The 17113-nt window shown below is 41.5% G+C and overlaps 1 protein-coding gene across 3 annotated transcripts in view; it reads right to left on the bottom strand.

Annotated features, from left to right (window-relative positions):
- LOC120297580 (caM kinase-like vesicle-associated protein) overlaps window positions 1-17113 on the bottom strand; it is a 107333-nt gene that overhangs the window by 22343 nt on the left and 67877 nt on the right. Inside the window, exon 1 of one of the 3 annotated variants that reach the window (XM_039320368.1) lies at window positions 15382-15525. The exons of 1 other annotated variant lie outside the window; for it this stretch is intronic. The gene's annotated coding sequence lies outside the window, so the exon portion shown is untranslated. Of the gene's footprint in view, window positions 1-7307; window positions 7485-15381; window positions 15526-17113 lie in introns of those variants that run through there. One more of the 3 variants, XM_039320369.1, reaches the window with a different exon arrangement.

Here is a 17113-nt window from a genome sequence, read left to right as displayed (position 1 = left end):
TCCTGTCTATTAACTAAGAAGAAAGGCTTTCCCCAACTGGCTGCACATGGGACACTTTTAAACGAGTTCATCACCAGTCAGCTCATCCTGAATCCTGTAATGTTGACTCTAGTAGACAGGATCATCCCGAAGATTGAAAAGACACGACACTGAACCCTGGGTCTAGGCTAATGAAACACGAGTGCTATAAAGTATTTACATCACAGAATATCAAAGAATAAACTGTGTTATTTCTTAATGTGAGGATGAGGATTACACAATTTCTTAAAAGCAATGGCTGGATTCCTGCAACATCTGAATTAAAATTACCCAACCCCATTTTTCCCCAGGCATCCCCCATTTGGGTTGCAGGAATCAAGAGAGCCATTGTGCTACCATCTATGGTAGCAAGCAGCAAGAATGTTCTGTATCCTTTTACCGCCATCTATGGCTCGCTTGGATTTTTTTGCAGCTCAGATAATGGAGCCCCTCTTCTAACTAAGTAGGTAAACGGGGCTGTGAATAGGGAGACATCTGTCAGCCTTCCCAGGTAGACCGGACAGAAAATCAAACCAGATAAGCTAATTTTACTTTATTGTATAGCTATATTAACAGAATCTTGCAAATCTGAATGTGCAAATCTCCCACCATCTCCTTTAGGGCCCAAAAAATTAGGTCCTTTCTGTGCCTCTTTTTCTGCCCATTATGTAGTTGCAGGCTATGCCCTCTCTTATCTGAGGGTTTCCTAGGCAGTATCTTTTCTCTCCCCCCCCCCCAATCTTTCTCAAGGTCTTTCTCACATATCATTACATCATCTTCCCACAGCTTCACTTTGTATAACAGTAGGAAAGACAATTAGAATGCAATCATGAACAGATTTGAACAACCTATAAGTCACTGGAAGGCAGTGCATAGATTATGGCCGAAGAAGCACACAATTATTTTTTTTAATTTCTTCAATATTTTAAAAGGGGGGAAAAAGACCAAACAAAAAGAACCCAAAGCGGGGGGGGGGGAATGGTAGAGGAGTACAAAATAAACAGGGAAGAGATTTGCAAGGATCATAACATTGACTGTACTGAGTGCACTTTTTCAAAATAACATTTGTTGTACATATTTGAATATTGTATCTTCATGTGCAGATCTTTATTAGTTAATATTAGGTATCGACAGCAGTAACAAGCAGAATATAAATTATAAATCAAAATGAAAAATTAGGCTTATCAGTTGGGAAAAAACCCTGTCCTTTTTAAGTCAGCAGTCCCCAATCCCCAGTACGTGGACCTATCCCGGGCCGTGGCATGCCAGCAACTGGTCTGCACAAACAAGGAAAGCCCCATCCACGGGGTGCAGGCAGCACACAAAACCATGCACCCTCCAGTCCATGGGAAAAACTCTCTCCACGGAATTGGTCTCTGGTGCCCAAAAGATTGGGGACCTCTGCTTTAAGTTAAGGGATGTGGATGTGGGACAAGTCCATGAGTAGAATATAATCCAAAAATGATTTCCAAATCAGATTAAATTTTGTATATGGATTATGTTTAAATAACTTATTTACATTTAAAATGCAAACCATTCCCTAAAAGGAAATACAACTTAAAATACAGCCAGGGGAAGGAAGGTTTAAAAACCCAATTCTTGACATGGTTACCATATTGGGAAGAAACCATACCAACAAAAAGGTGAAAGGAAAGCAGAGAAGGTGAAGACTAAAAGGAGACTTAGTATGGCTGAAAAGCTGAGGCAGAAAGAGGATATGGAATCCAGAGGCCTCCACAGGTCAGGAAATAGGTGTGAGAGAGAAAATGGCATGGGAATTTAAAGCAACTTACAGCACGCCAGTTTTGTGTGCTTGCAAACATAGTTCAAGACTCAGAAATAATCCAAGCCCCTTTCTGTTTTAGAGCTGTCTTTGGCTGAAGATTTAACAACAACAATAATAATAATAGAACTGAAAGGGACCTTGGAGGTCTTCTAGTCCAATCCCCTGCTCAGGCAGGAAACCCTATACCATTTCAGATAAATGGTTGTCCAATCTCTTTTTAAAAACTTCCAGTATTGGAGCGTTCACAACTTCTGGAGGCAGGTTGTTCTACTGATTAATTGTTATAACTGTCAGGAAATTTCTTCTTAGTTCTAGGTTGCTTCTCTCTTTGATTAGTTTCCATCCATTGCTTCTTGTCCTGCCTTCAGGTGTTTTGGAGAATAGCTTGACTCCCTCTTCTTTGTGGCAGCCCCTTAGATATTGGAACACTGCTATCATGTCCCCCCTCGTCCTTCTCTTCGTTAAACTAGACATATCCAATTCCAGCAACCGTTCCTTATATGTTTTAGCCTCCAGTCTCCTAATTTGTTGCTCTTCTCTGTACTCTTTCTAGAATCTCAACATCTTTTTTTTTACATCGTGGTAAGTGTGGTCTTGCCAAGGTATTATAAAGTGGTATTAACACTTCACGTGATCTTGATTCTATCCCTTTCAATGCAGCCCAGCACTGTGTTGGCTTTTTTGGCAGCTGCAACACATTGCTGGCTCATATTTAAGTGATTGTCCACTAGGACTCCAGATCCCTCTCACAGTTACTACTATTGGGCAAGGTAATTTGATTATTGCTTTTCAGCCCTAATCAGTCACTTCTTCTCTAGTTCTATTCTATGGCAATGAGCAGTCTAAAGTTAATCAATGCCTACATTATAAAATGATTAGGATTTGGGGTAGAAAGTGATTTATTTGGTAGTAGTTTTCTCAATATGTTTTTGAAGCAAAAGCTTTCCATTTCAACTGAATTGCAGCAATACATTATTTATTTTTTTTTATTGAATTTTTTTCAAAAATTTTACAAATAAACATCCACCCCCCCCTCCCAAACCACCCCGCCCTCCCCCCCCCGACTTCCCAGAACTGAATATAGGATTATTTAACAAATTTTAAAAAATAACGTATACAATTTATAAGATAATTAATAATAATAATAAAAATCATAATAATAATATATATAATAATAATATACGTAAAAAAAGGAAGAAGAAAAAAGGAAAAAAGAAAAGAGAGAGAGAAAGAAAAAAGAAAGAGGTAGGCGAAAAATAAAACATATATAGAAATATATAATAATATATTTAATAATAATACAGAAGAAGAAAGAAAGAAAGAAAAAAAAACAATCATTACAAGTTATAAAAAGGCTAAATAATATTTTTCCATATCTAAATTATGTTGTATAAAATTTATCCATTTTTCCCATACCGCAAAAAATTTCTCTTGAGATTGCTCCTTTAAAAAAGCCGAAATCTTTGCCATTTCTGCCAAATACGAAACTTTATAAAACCACTCTTGTAAAATAGGCAAGGATTCCTTCTTCCAATATTGTCCTAAAGTTAATCAATGCCTACATTATAAAATGATTAGGATTTGGGGTAGAAAGTGATTTATTTGGTAGTAGTTTTCTCAATATGTTTTTGAAGCAAAAGCTTTCCATTTCAACTGAATTGCAGCAATACATTATTGTAGTCTGCACATGCCACATCATTAATTTTTCAGCCTGGGAATAGTATATAAACAGCTTAGAGCTATGCTTGTAATCAGCATGTTGACAGGAATAAAGAAGAAGCAAACAAACACAATAATCGAGCTATAAAATAAACTGTTTAGAGCAAAGTTAAGGAAGAGAAGCTTGGGTTTTTAATAAAATTAATCAGATTCCCTCTGGTTGCTTTACAGCTCTAAGTTTGACCAAATTGGGTATTGCTTTCCAGGGAAAATTGTTGGGGCTATACAGTTCCTCAGAGAATAAATTTCATTGAATGCATTGGGATTCGCTTTGGAGAAGATCTGTGTTGGAGGATTGCATTGACAAAATCAATAGTGTAGATTCATCTGTTGTATTTGGCTGTTTCACTGGTTCCACAGAGTCATGTTTATGTGTAAAGCAAACCTATCTTAAGATTGCAATGAAAAGTTCTGCCAAAATCAATCCATTCACAAAAATGACTGCATTATTGAATTACTGGATATTGGATTGAATATTCCTGCTTGGAAATGGAAATAGATTCACAGTTGCAACATTCCCATGTTTTATACCAAGAATCAGTGCCTGAGCATTTTGCTCTGCATAACAACAACTCATAGTTAACACATTGCCAAGAGCTCTACTGTGCCTTTAATTTAGTCCTCTCTGCAATATTTATCTTTTTCCAATTTGGAATTGGTTTTTTTTTTAGTTTTTTTTAAATTATTTTTCACCATACACCCAAACAAACTTAAAATACATAAACATAAATCTTTTCTTTTAACAGAACAGTACTATACATTTTAAGCATTCTTTACATCTTATTTACATTTTATGTACATCAATAATTATGTCTTTTCTCTGTTCTAGCCAATTATAACAGTTATTCCAAATTTCATAAAATTCTGTCGCCTCCTTGTCTTTTAATTCTAACCTAAGTTTATTCATTTCTGCCCATTCCAAGATTTTGTACATAATCATATCATTTGTGGGAATATTTTCACTCTTCCAACATTGAGCATATGCTATACGAGCTACAGTCAATATGTGTATAATGATATGTTGGAGTTGTTTTTCCATCTTTAAATTTATTATGCCCAAAAGAAATAATTCTGGTTTAAAATCCATTTGTATCTCCGTTATCTCCTGTATCCAATCTCTTATTCGTTCCCAATAATTTTTTGCTTTGGGGCACAGCCACCACATGTGGTAAAATGTTCCTTCTCTGATTTTACATTTCCAACACTTCAGGTCTATATTTTTATACATTTTAGCCAATCTCGCCGGTGTTAAATGCCATCTGTAAATCATTTTATATTGATTCTCTCTGCATACAGAGAGAACCAATTTGGAATTGTTAGGGGGAGTTTTGTGCGTGTGTGCCTTTGAATCCTTGCTGATTAGTCCCTGTAGTTTTCTTGGCAATGTTTTGGAAGTGATTTGCCTTTATTTTCTTCCCAGGTGACTGGCTCAAGGTCACCCAGTTGGTTTTGTGCCTAAGATGGGAGTAGAACTCACGGTCGCCCAGTTTCTAGCCCAGAAAACTGGCTCTTCCAATTTGTTATCTGTACTATAAAGTATATGCTAGAAAATAAGGTCACATTTTATTGGCAACCATTCCGAATGTACTTCAGCAACTGCCTATTTACAAATTAAAGACATCCAGCTTTGTACAGAGCACAATCTCTTTAGAATCCCCACTGGGTTTAGTGGATTTATTCTCAGATGAATGTATAGATACAGGAGAGAAGAATCTGAGACTCTTTAGATACTGTTCCAGCTTCTCCAGCCATCATGATCTAGGAAAATTGGAAAGTGGAATCATCTTATTTGAGAGAGCTGCTGGCTGCTCTAACTCTGATATATAGAATATTGAATTTCTAAAGTTCCTGAGCATGAAATAAAACTCTTGACAAATCATGTTTGCCTTTCACATTAATAAAAAATTTTACAAGCATTTTTTTACAGGAACAAGTAATAAGGACTATTCCCAATAAACAGATGTGATTGCAAATCCCTATAACCATCAGCAATTGAGTTCACCTTGTGGAATTGTTTATTTTTATCTAAAAGCAAAGGGTTGACTAGGAGGATTCTTCGCTAACCAGGGGAAAGTGTACAAAACCAGTTCCATTGGAAACACAGTAAAAATAGAATAGAATAGAGATGGAAGGGACCTTGGAGGTCTTCTAGTTCAGCCCCCTGCTCAAGCAGGAGAACCTACACCCTCTCAGATCAGTGACTGTCTAGCTTGCCTCTTCTTAAAAATATCCAGTGATGGAGCACCCACGATTTCTGGGGGCAAGCTGTTCCACTGGTTAATTGACCTCACTATCAGGAAGTTTCTCCTTAATTCCGGGTTGCTTCTCTCTTTGATCAGTTTCCAACCATTGTTTCTTGTCCTGCCCTCTGGTGCTTTGGTGAATAATGTGACCTTCCTCTTCTTTGTGGCAGCCCCTCAAATACTGGAATACTGTAGAATGAGATTCTTCTCCAGTGTTTGGCTGTTGAAATATCCTAATTAGTTGTAGATACTGCATTCTGCTTTTGCAACACAGATTCATACGGTTTATCACTTCGTTGTTCTTTTTCATGAACAACAAAGTTGTTGTTGCCAAGTTGTTAATAATACATATGACACAAGCTCCCTGAAAGGCCTCGATTAGCAGAAATTGTAGGAGAGATAACACATAATATAAAATGAAATGGAAATAAAATTGATCTGGCATTGAACTTTTGCATTGTATCTTATTTTTCTAGGCAAGTTACGCTACCCAACAAAAGTCAGACAAAAACAAAAACAAAGCAGATTTAAAAGAGAAATTCTTCGAATGGATGTAAATTTCCCTCTCTTGTTACTCCGCTTCAGCAGAACCTCTGCCCTCATACCAGCTGTACAACAAGAGGAATTTAGCCCCTAAAGGGCTTCTGGGGGAAAGACTACACCCATACTGTAAACTTCATTTTAAAAATATATAAAATGAATGATTTGTTTATCTTCTTCTCTTTTTCCTTTAATGACAAAGAAAAATAAGCAAAATTACCCTCTGTAGCTTTCCCTAGAGAATTCAGAAAAGACACACACTATGATGATACTTCAGACTAATAATAACAACTGAGTGAGAAGACAGAAGTGGAGATGAAAAGAAAAAGAAAAAAAAAGATGAAAATAGCAGCCCTCTGTAAAGCTACAAACAGTTTCTTAGGTAGAGACGGATCTCCAAAACGTAATACACCTCCAGCACTCAAATGCCATGTGGAAGCTTAGATGACAGCCTCGAATCTCTATTATGCATCCTCCTATGACAGTAAATTGTCACTTGTTCATTTCTTTCTTTTTTTTTTGTAAAAAAAAATTTATTTTCAATTTTTCATTACATTCATAAAGAGTACGTCAGATAAAGAATAAAATAAATTTATACACACAACTTTCGGTATTGCTCACCCATTTCCCCCAAAACCGCATCCACCCTCTAACCTCTTCTCTCACTTCCCTCTTTCCCTCTTCTTCCTCACTCTCCCCCTCTCCTCCTTCTCCTCAACCTTCCTACTTACTTCTCCCCTTCCTCTTATCTTCTCACTCCGGATGCAGTCCAGGAGAAATGCCCGAGCAATTCCTCTCTCCAAATTGAAACATCAATATTATATACAATAAAACTATTTCTACTTATCTGACCTATTTAACCTCCAACCCATCCTCCCCCCACCCCCCTCTCCCCTCCCCCCTCCCCCCCACTTCCCAGAGCCAAGTACAGGGTTATACAAACATATTAAACATAATCTACTTAAGTTTATTAATTATACAATAACCAAAATCATACTAACCCTTAACTCTCTTGTTCATTTCTAAAGGAGGTGAAAGAAACCATTTCAATATCCAGTGCTGAAATATCTCAGGCAGCCAGAAAAGGGTTGGGGAAAATTTGGCCAGAATTCAGGAGGTATTTCACTGTGAAGTTTGAGGGGCATCCAATAATTTTCACTGTATTCCAGTATGGGAAATCTCAGAAACATGGAGCATCCAGAGAATTAGAAATGTGAGGAATAGAAATGGCTTAAAAGATTACACTGAGATTAGAAACATTTGACCATTCCCTTCATTCTGCCAGAAATCTGGTGCAGTGTTCTCTAACTGGAAATCTACCTGAACTATTTATGTCCATCTTTAGAAGAAAGCTGTTTTCATTTGCTTCAGTGCCACAACGATAGGACGGTATTCTGTTTATATATAAAAATATGTGCAATCCCATAGCATTCACAGGGAGATGCCATCACACTGCCAGGCAATTGGCTCATACCTGCTGTGATGCAACCCCATTTGTTGTCTCTGAATGAAAAAGTGTGCCCTTGTGGGTGTGTGTAGGGGACAGGCAACTTTGTCACTTCACAAGGGAAGCCAGAGAGAAGGTAAGGTCATGATTGAAGGAACCTGAAAAAAAGCTGCCAGGATTGGATTTGGGGAAATAATGTGGAAAGGCAGGTGGAAAAGAAAAACACCAAGGCAGCGAGGAGATCAAAGTGGCTTTTGGTGGAAAGATCCACATCAGATCCAGGAAGCCAGGGCTGCAGTCCATTGGTGCAGCTACCTCCTTAGATGTGCACAAAATGCTATGGAAGTAGCTGTACATCCCACAATAGCTGGGATAGATTCCATTGCCAAAGGGCCGGTCTGGCCTTCTGTTCTCTTGCCCCAAGGCAACAGTCCTTCAGGCTGGTCTGGAGTGGCCTCCTTGGTCTTTGGTCTCAACTTACAGTCTCCAAACCTGTTACTGACAGAGAATGCCTGGGGAAAATTCTCCTAACCCTATTATTGGTGTTTTAACCCCAAGAAAGCTGGGAGTTTCCATAGCAACCCAGCAACTCGCTAGCAACACTGCCAGGTAACTTAATGGGTCACAATGGATGGGGAGTCCAGCTACACCCTGCAACATAGACAGAGATAGTATAGGAAATACACAAGCACACAACAACGTGACTGTAAGCCCTTGGGAGCTCTGCACCAAGCCATTTCTGTTGTAATCTGGTTGAGTTATCAGTAGGTAACTCAATCAGGATGCTGAATGACGCAGTCAAAGGGCTGCTGGCCTGTGCACAGTTGTGCCCAACATATCTGTGCAAGATATCTGTGTATAATCTTCACTAATCTGGCAAGATGTACACACACCACCAAATCACGCCCGGTAGTACATGCACAGTAGGCCTTGAAGTGGCAAAGACCTGAAGCCATAAACAGCCGCACTCAGCTGCACAAGCCAGCTGTCTCATGCACCTCTCGGCAAGTATGCCACCATCCCCAGTGATGGAAATGCCCCACTCATTTTGCAGAATCTCAGATGATGCACTGCAGATGGTGTGGCTTGCCTAAACCGGCTCTTACTCAAAAGGTACACCCAGAACCCTCACAGTTTGCTATATTTTGGGAATTCCCCAGAAAGACAGTTATTTTGTTCAGCTTATAGTATTTGGATGCAGCCCCTGTCAGACGCTTGAGTGGTTTGCCGTTGTGAAAACACATGGTAAAGCAATACTAAAAGCTGACAAAACACATAGCAGATACGTCTAGCCTTAATAAAATATGATCACCAGGAACATTCTAGGGAAGTCACAATCACTGCCAACAAAAGATGACCTTCACCTGCTTCTTACATGAAAACAAGGTTTGCTGAACATGCCCAAACACCTATGGAAAAAATACTTAATTGCAGCTTCCAAAATTTGGCAGCATAAATTAGGTTGAGTCAAGGCAATACTGTACAATCAATCCTTTCTACCCCTAGGATTCTCAGCTTTTTCCTTGCACCTACCCACCACACCATGTGCTCCCATCAGCATTTGTCCAGGGAGCCAAGATAGCTTTCTTCAGATCATAGAAAAAAAATAGCTACCTTTGATGAAGCATGAAGGAAGCAAGGCAAAATAGTTTCTTTGAACTACGATGATGCACCATTCAAGAATTTCAGAGATCTGATACCTGATAGGGGTCCAGCCACCCAGCACCCCACTCACCCTCATCTCCAAACTGCTTAGAGTACTAAATAATACTTATTCTTCTTGCCCTCCTTTTGGAGCAACCAATCTTGCTGACCTACTGTTTTTAAAAATCCACACAGTTTTAAAAAGTAGTCCTTGCAAGTCTGGTTGCCTTGGCATTTGGTAGTCTTTGAGGAGAAAAAACGGCTCAGACTCCTCTTTGGGCTCTCAAAAAATCCATCTAAGGATCTTTTGAAGTAAGCATACGCTGCCTAAGGCAAACTAGCAAATGGTTTATCACTCTGACCCTAGGTTGAGCTCCATTGAACCTCTAAAATATTAAATCTCATAAGCAGTGTAACTGCTTTACAACAACAACAACAACAATAACAGCAAAACAACAATATAATAAAAACAACAATAATAACAATAATAGCAAAACATTAATATAATAAAAACAATAACAATAATATATATATTTTAAAAACCACATTGCAAATCAGCCATCTGAGACAACAGCCTCAACTTGTCTGAGGCAAGCAAAATTCAAGCCCCCCCCCCCAAATTTCCTTCCTTGCAGAAGAAACATATATTTGGAATAAAAAGAGGGTAATAGTTTTCCTGGATGTGTGGGCTTTAAAACTGGGCACAAAGATCATACACATTCACAGCTAAACAGAGAGACAATGCAGGGATTTTTACTTGATTATTCAATATTTCAGCATGTGAAATATGCTTATTTTTGATAACAGGATAATCTTTCCAGCAAACTCATGGAATTACAGCAGCTAACTCCAGCTTGGTGTGTTGGGTTTGCACTGATGCCATCCTTCATCAGCATCTCTGCTGATAAGGAATTATGGGAATTGATCCAGCTAATCTGGAGGACATCAAGTTCTGGAAGGCTGTAGTTGGAAGAAAAATAAGCAAGGATCAAATCAAATAATCCTTGATTCACATTGCAATCCTTTGATTTGGCGCTCATACATACCTAAATACCCGGGAGGTGGGTAGTAGTTTCAGATGATTTCCATTTGAGCTAGACTAGAGGATCATGAGATGTTGTATCCTAAACATTCAGGACTTTTTAGGCATATGATCAATGAAATAAAGTTTGAAGTATTATCATACCCTTCCAAGGGGACAATAGAAGGAATTTAGCTCAAACTCTTGTATTAGCATAATCTTTAAGCAGAGAAGCCCAGCGAACACTGGAATGAAAAAAAACTGTATATGGGCATTTTAAGAGTCAAAGCTCCTTTCTCAGGACTCTTCCCTTTTTCTGCAGCTTGCTTTCAGCTTCTTTTCTCTTTTTCTCACTCGCAATTGCTGCTAGCCAACCTTGTGTTTCAAGTCTTTCCTTTGCCATAAGATCACCAGAGAACATTTTACCAATCATCATATCTTAGATAGAAAGCAAATAATTGTTTTTGAAATGACTAAAACTTAACTTTGCAAAGGTTTCCGTTCCTATGGCACGTGTCCCTGGTTTTCATTTGTTCCACAATGACACCTAGGGGAAAAGAGGCTTCTCCCCAGTGGTGGGATTCAGATATGTGAACAACTGGTTCTCTGTGTGGATGCCACTTCCGGAAGTCCATTCTGGGCCTGGGCAACAAAAAATTAGCCACCGGTTCTGCCGAAGTGGTGCAAACCAGCTGAATCCCATCACTGCTTCTCCCCCTTTTTTTCAGGCAATAAAAAAAACCTGCCAAATCAGTTCATCCCACAATCAGACCTGGCAATCTCTATTTGATACTTAAGGGAAATACAGTACAACAACAAAAACAACAAGATGGTATTTTGCTTCATATTTCAAAAATTATTCTCCTTTCAGGAAAATCATAGACTGATTATAAGAATTGCCAAGGTAATATATGCAAGGCACTTTTCACTTTCCAAAATGATTTTTAATGTCTACTGCTGCTAACAACCACTATCATCTCGTTTCTTATAACTGATTTTGTGTTATTTTCAACTAGCCTTTGCAATTTCAGTCCAGCAGAGAGGCGAATCCCATGAAAATCCTGGAAATCCTTCCTGTCTGTTCTTTGTTAATCCTGTTAACTTGGTACTCAGGGTAAATTACAAGGGAAAGCAAGAAGTAAAAAAAACCCATGGAAGCTGGCTCAAATGGGTAGGTGCTGCTGGCTAAACTCATCTGCATTCAAGGGAAAGGTTGTGATAGGAGAAAACTGTCCCAGAAATAAACTAAATGCGGGAAGAATTCTAGGATCCCTGAGTGATACAGAGTGGCAGGCAGTCGTTTATGCAAAACAATTTGTGTGTGTGTGTGTAGCTTTTCTGAGTCCATGGATGCCCTTGCATCATCCAGTTCCCTGATTCACGCATACATTCAAATCACTCTCTATTTATTATTTTACCCTTGTTTGGCATCAAGAGGTGTGAATATGTTGAAAAGCATTTCCTTGGAGCAGCTAAAAAAAGGATGCTCAGGTGGGGCTAGGTAGATGATTACCTTCTTCATGTATGTGAGAACTGAGAAACAGAACTATTTCATCAATCAATTAATCAATCTGCACCAAGGCTAAGTCTAATAACTCTCTCTCACTCAACATCCCTCCCAACTCTGGCTAGCAACCCAAAAATCCCTCCCTTTAAGGAAGAGTTTCACATTCTGCTTACTGTACTTTTTATTTATTCTCACATTTATTTATTTATCTCACACCAGAATCTAGCAACGTTGTGTGGGGTGCATATTTTGGACCCCAGACACAGCCTCGCCATTGACCTTTCACTTAAAAAGAAATGTACTCACCACTTAAGTGCGAATGCAGCTCTACCAGGGCAGTTAACAGCCAGCCTAAGTGCTGCTTCTAGCTGGACAAGATTGACACAAGGGCAAATTCAAACACAGCATACAAAACGTGCAAGTTGCTGCTGAGCAGAAATTTGCCAAGGCGAAACACCTCGCAGCTCATCCCAGCAGATAACAGAGGTTGGTCCTTTGGACACAGAGAATCCCAGTAGTCCTCTGACTAATTAGGAGATCAAACTGGGGTGGGGTGAGGGTAGGAAGCGGGAGAACAACCCTGGAAGTATCACACCTACAAATTGTGCTGTGCTTGCCTAGCCTAGCCATCGTTTATGTCATAAACTACAGTTGTCTGGCTTTAATTATCTCTTTAAACCATATGTGGCGGATACAGACCGCATACTACATCAAAACCAAATGAACCACCTCATGACCGTTTTCCTGGCCATTGTACCTTCCCATCATCCCTTCTATTTTTCCTGATCACCGGCCTCTGGTTCTGCCTGCTGCGCCTTGAATAAAACATGTCTCTTTGTTTCAGCTGAACAGATGTGGATGCAACTAGGAAAATATTAAACCTGGTGGGGATAATGCAAGGACTCCAACATGATCTTTTCATTCTCACTGAAGAGGGAACAAGATATACTGTACTATAGAGGGTTGGGAAGGGGTGAGAGAAGGGAAAGGAAGTAAAATGAAATGTATTTTCATTTAGAATGACAACATAGCTCGAGCTGGCATGAGTGTTCATGAGCTCACAACTTACTAAACTCCAAGTCTAAGTCCATTGCACTCTCTGCAAGAGAAAGAGAGAGAACAAACAAACACAATCCACTGTATGAAGGACCAGGGACTTGCCCAAGATCAAACAGAGCTGGAGGCTAGGCTAATGGTTTGCTCCTGTCCAAATGAGTGGCGCCTCTTTTGACCACCCTTAATTTCAAGGAAGCGATCTGCAGGGGCTGGTCCAATCCTTGCAGACACAGTGAAGGCCCCCAGAATGAAATCTCTCCAAGGAACCATCCCCAGATTGCAAAACTGTATGCCCATAAGAAGGAGGTCTTTCCTTGGCTGAGATTAACACTTTCTTAAATGAATCCTGCTGGACCTAAGAACAGGGCTGAATATAAAGCACTTTCTAATGACATCAGACCAGCATCCCATTCCAGCTAGCACCAGCATCCTGTCCTCTACTCAGCTGCTTCTGGGAAAGCTATAAGCAGGACATGAAAAAAAAGTCACACTGGTGTTTTCCAGCTCCTGGGAATCGGTGGTATGTTGCCTCTGGCAGCAGGTTCCATAGCCAGAGGGGGACCTCCTATGCAAGCTGGAACCATGGCAAGCAAATGCCATACTTTAATAATGGAAACCAATGCTGTTTATTTTCCCACTCTGAATTGGTTGCCAATTGGATTAAATCTGCTCTCATGGGACATAGTATATATGCATTCATTTGAGGAGGAAAACAGGGAAATCTTATCTATTCCAGAGTACCATTTCATTTCAGTCTCTTTCTGAAGCTGTGTTATTTTAGTCTGTGAATTTATAACTTCTAATTGTGCAGCACACAGAAGCAGGGCAGGCTTTTTTGCTCAGATACTTGCATAAATGCCCAGAGTTTGAACGTCATTGCTGACACATTGTCAACAAGGATTGTCTTATAATATTTCAATAACTTTTCAGCATACTTTATCATTGCGATTACAAGGGAAGTTTTCTCTTTAATTCCAACAGAGATTTCAGTCAGTGGGGAATTTTGGAGACAATAGAAGGACAGGAGAATGAGACCTTTTAGCCTCTGGCATCATCAAACCTTATATTCTGCCAGCTCCAGTTTGTAAATTGTGTGATATACACATGCACAAAATGCTCTTGGAATGAATCAGTCAGATGTTATTTAAGTACAACACAAATTAACTGAGTATCAACTGAATGGGAAAGGACTCTCCGTAAATTCTTAAGTCAATCAAATCTTTTGCCCGAATTGTAAAACAATACAATGAAGAGGAGAAGGTGAAAATGCAACTCAAAAGAAAGTCGTGGGCTGCAGAGAAAGATAGACAAAGACGATTCTTGACAAGAAGAATGGACAAGGAGTGCCAAAAAGATCAATTAGGAGTCTCCTACAAGCGTATTTTCCACAGTCATGAAGATTAGTTATTCTTGTATGCCAAATCCATTGCCCATATCCCCCCAAAGGTTCCAACTCTGGCTGAAGCCACAATTCAGTTTTGTGACAGTAGCTCTGTGGGGACCCCTCGTAGAGACAACCTATTCCAGAGACAGTCATTTGGCAATTGGCGGTGAAAAGAAAGTGATTTTCCTTGCAGACTGAATCTCAAGGAAGTTGCCCCTATAGCTGTGAAGGCACAAAACACACACATTGAAATTCGAAGACACCAACTAATCACAGGGCAATCTAATAGGAGCCTATTACGCACGAATGAGCACATAGGAACGCACTGTTGCAGACATCCATGAATAAATGGATGCCTTTTTTCACAGGCACAAAACATTCAGGATCTTATGAGTGTGCTTCAACATATGCACATGGTCCACATTACACCACTCCTGGGAATAGGAGCAGAATAGTCCCTTCATAGTGTCTCTGCCCTGGTAAATGAGGTGCACACTCAGCTATAAGCTTGTTCAAATCCCTTTAGCCTCTGGTTGCACCTAATGCCCAAACGGAAGTATCACTGCCTGTGTCTGCGTGTAAAGTAAATTTCCTTTCTGTGGAATACTGCCCGGGGCCGCGTTTATTTAATGCTCACTTACACACACACACACACACACACACACACACACACACACCAGGGGCGTATACTCACAGCTGCTCTGTCTTGATCATCCCCCCTTTCCCCATACATGCTCATCTTCTGCCCCCTTGTCCTAAAGATGCTTCCAAACTTTCTGACCATCCAGTGTCAGGAAAATAATTGCACTCCTGGCGTTGTCCATCAAGCAACCCATGCCCTCCCTCTTCAAGATGAGCACCCACCCCACTTCTTTCTTCCATTGGATGCTCTGGCAAGCCCCCCCCCCCTTATTCCCCATCTTCTGCCTGCCCAGCCGATTGTGAATCCCACACCCCAGCCTCGGCCCAGAGATCCAGCCGCCTCCCTCCCGCCTTGCTTTGGTTCCCTGTCCTACCTGGGGTGGAGCTGGGTGTCCCTCCCCCACCTGGGGCTGGCGGGCGGGCTACGTTACTGCTGGCCGCGGGGCACAGGATCGGCCGTTCGGGATGGCTCAGCCATGGCACGGAGTTGCCCGCCTCTGCGCTTCCTGGCAGAGTCTGAGCGCTGCCTGAGGCTGGCAAAGAGCCCAAGTAGCGGAAGGCAGGAGCGGGAGGGAGCGGCAGCTGGGGGGGGGGGGGACTGAGCGAGAGAGAAACCCAGAGCCACGCGGAGAAGGAGAGCCGGGACTGGGGACGGGGCGGGGGGGGAGGTCGAAAGAGGCGTGTAGGGGGCAGATCCTGGCAAAAGAAGGCAAGCGGGTCTTTTCTCGGAAGCAGGGCTGGCTTCCCATTCCCGGGCGCCTGGATGGGCGCCCCGAGACGCGCCGCCCGGGAGCCTCACCTGCGCGGCGCGCTTTCGCTCGGCTTCTCTCCGCAGTTTGCCGGTGAGGAGTTGCGTGCGTGGGAACAGACTCCCCGCCGAGCAGCATAGGCTTGCGAGCGGGGGCCAGTTTGCTCCTTGCCGAGGGTGATCGATGGGCACAGGGGTCTCCTGGGGAGGGAAGGGGGGACGGACGGTTGCGAAGCCGGGCTGCGGGCAGCCATGTGGGTTTCCCTAAGAAAACGGGGCGTGGGTACACGCGCGCGTAACACCCGCGCACACGGGGGCCTGTTGCCCAGGCTGGTTTGGGAAGGCTCTGCCTTTTACTTCAGAACATGAGGATTACCACAAGTAGTGATAATCACACGAGTTCCAAGGGGCCCTTCAGCCTTCTTTTAACGCCTTCTTTTAAGGGGCGACCCCAAGATTTGTAGTCCGTTCAGGGTTTAATCCCTGTATATGAGAAACAAAAGCAGCTTTTCTACAGATTAGAAGGAGCTGCTATAGTTGTGGTGTGGCGTGCGCAGGCAAAATGCATCTATGTATTTGTTTAAAGGATGGCAGGCTCCTTGGATTGGGGGTTCATTTTTCCTGGATGTACTGTACATGTGGAGCGGGACGCGTGTTAGATTACAGACAAGGTCGAGGAGGGTTAACCCTTCAGCAACAATCCGGCTAAAAAGAACAGACATTTATTTCAGTCTTCAGCCAGCTCCTCTTCACAGGAACCAGAAAGGGAGAATCAGATACAGCCAGCAATAGAATGGCAAGGATAGTTGATGGGGAATGAAATACAAACTTGAGATGCCCAGATGAGAAAAAAAGGGAATGGGGGGGGGGAGGAAACAGGAGAATAAAAAGGGTTTTAAAACATTCCCTATCTGGCTTCCACAGGGTCGGCTGCCATCAGCTAACTGCGCATAAGCAATCATACGCATCCTAGCTGTGTGCATCCAAGCATTTACTCCCACGTGGCATTGTGTAAACAAGAACGGGGCATTTTTAAAAAGCTTAATATTTGTTTGGAGATATAATTCTGGGCGCATAGGGAGCTGAATATACCTCTCCTGAATTGTTATCGCAACTGTGTCAGGTGCTCCTATGTCACCTTATGCATAAATGGGGAGAGCTGTGCACCTGATGGTGTTCTGGTGCATATCCACCAGTTTCTTCAGAAAGAGGAGTAGAGCGGGGAGGGGCAACATGGATGGGGAATTCATGGATATGTATGTAGCTGAGCTGAGTGCTAATGAGAGCAGAGATCCCTCCAGTGGGGGGGTGTGGGGGGGGGAGTCAGACACCATTAGCCATAAGCCCCCATAGGATCA

Source organism: Crotalus tigris, unplaced genomic scaffold (assembly GCF_016545835.1).
Source record: "Crotalus tigris isolate CLP2741 ecotype Arizona unplaced genomic scaffold, ASM1654583v1 scf7180000023637.1517150, whole genome shotgun sequence".
NCBI lineage: Eukaryota > Metazoa > Chordata > Lepidosauria > Squamata > Viperidae > Crotalus > Crotalus tigris.
Note: the sequence above shows the minus strand (reverse complement) of the source record. Positions and strands in the feature narration are given on the sequence as shown.